The sequence below is a fragment of the Myotis davidii genome, unplaced genomic scaffold (genome assembly GCF_000327345.1).
Source record: "Myotis davidii unplaced genomic scaffold, ASM32734v1 scaffold665, whole genome shotgun sequence".
NCBI classification, from domain to species: Eukaryota; Metazoa; Chordata; class Mammalia; order Chiroptera; family Vespertilionidae; genus Myotis; species Myotis davidii.
The window spans coordinates 481,305-483,091 of record NW_006296410.1 but is presented as its reverse complement, the minus strand read 5'-3'; the positions used below and the strand labels follow the sequence as shown (position 1 = coordinate 483,091).

The window sequence follows — 1,787 nt, the reverse complement described above, 5'->3', positions numbered from 1 at the left end:
GCCACGGTCCTCCCCGCGGGGTCCCTTCCCCTCCCGCTGCGCCCCTCGGAGCCGCCCTGTTTCCCAGCTCTGTGGGCAGCGCCCCTGAGAACACCACCAGGCAGACCCGGGTGTGCAAGGGGCCCCCGCTGGTGCTGGCGCATGGTTCCCATGGCAACTGGCTGGGACCCGCTCCGGGGGACCCCCGCCCCTCCGCGCGCCTTTGGGAGAAGCTCCCTGAGAGCCAGGCTTGGGGCCCAGGAGGTCGGCTCCGCTGGCTGCAGTGGGAGGGACGGGAGCCCGCGCCTTACTCCTCGCCAAGCCGGGCTTTGGAAGAGACCTGAGCTGCACCTGAAAGAAGGGAATGGAAGGGAATGCGGGGCACGAGGCTGGGACAGGAGTAGATCTAATCAGCACATCTGGGATGGGGGGACCCCTTCCAGGGCCCCGAACTCCCTCAGCCGCCTTCTCCGCAGCCCTGGCCCGGTTCCGGTGTACCCGCTGGAAAGTCGCTGGGCTTTTCCGGGCTGGGGAGGCTGGAGGCGGGCCTTACAGGCCCTCTCCCGGGTGCAGGCCTCCACCCTCAGGGACCCGAGGGAGGGAGGCATAAGGCTCGCGGACCCCACAGGGTACAGGATAAACTCCCTGTGCCCACAGGCCGTGCCCGCCCAGTGCCCACGCTCAAGCACATGCGTTCTTGCCCTGGAGCCGTTGGGCGGTGACCTCAGGTGACAACGTCCTCACCCTCCCCCGACTTTAAAATAAACCAGGCTCCTCAGCCACTCCTGCTTCCAGAGTCAAAAATAAGTGTGGAGCGAGGGTGGGGCAGAGGGCGGGTGGGGCCACACACCAGAGGGCACACAGGCACCCCCAGGGCAGACCCCTGGAGCCCGTACACCTGCCTTGGCCAGGGCCTTTCCTGGGGTGGGGGGTGGGGGTCCACCTGGCTCCAGACACCAGGATGGCCTGCTGCGTCCCTGCACCTGTCAGGGCCAGCTGTCCCTGCCGGATCCCGAAACTCTCCCGGGAACCAGGCTGCAGGCTATCTTTAGTGCTGTGCTCAGACCCTGGCCGGCCCAGGAGCGCCCTCGGGGGCTCTGCTGGCCCACTGCCTCCCCTGCTGGGCCTGTGAGCACAGAATTCACATGTCTCCCCCTGGGTGTGGCCCTCCCCACTCCTGCAGCCGGGCCTGGGGTCCCTCCAGGCCCAGCCGACCTCACCCAGCTGGGGACGGTGGAGCCCCTGTTTGAGGTGCAGCCCAGGCCCACGTCTCCCACATCCTCTGGAGTTCTCTGGGCAGCGCCCCTGAGAGCCCCCCAATCCTTGCAGGTGGGTCACGCCTCCCCTGGCTCCTCAGGGTGCCTGTGGTCCCAGCTTCGCTCCGTGTGCCCTGCTACAGCTGCAGTGGAGGCAAGGGTTCAGAGAGGTGCCCCCAGGAACACCCACTCAGCTACTGTGGCTGCACAGACTCCCCATAATGCCCTCATCCCTGCACACCCCGGGCTGCAACTGCTGACCCCGCTGGGCACCAGGACATCAGCCTCTGACTGGGTGCTAACGGGCACCCATGGGCCCTGGCATGTGGGAAGACCAGGCTAAGTGCTGGCCCAGGCTGCCCACCCAGCCCCCATCTCCTCTGTGAACCCAAGGTGGGGACGGCAACGCCAGGGTTAGGGACCTGCGACCTGTTTGCCTCTAAGGCAGGGAAGTGAGGGCACACGAACTATTTGTGGGGATGCTTGGTAACTGGCCACTGGGTACATGTGCAAATCTGGAAAAAGCACCCTTTTTTCTGGCTTGCAGTACCC

The 1,787-nt window shown here is 66.3% G+C and overlaps 1 protein-coding gene across 1 annotated transcript in view; it reads right to left on the bottom strand.

Moving 5' to 3' along the window:
- Nucleotides 1-1,787, bottom strand: part of ATP5I (ATP synthase, H+ transporting, mitochondrial Fo complex subunit E) — a 4,929-nt gene that overhangs the window by 1,609 nt on the left and 1,533 nt on the right. The gene's annotated exons all lie outside the window — the stretch shown is intronic.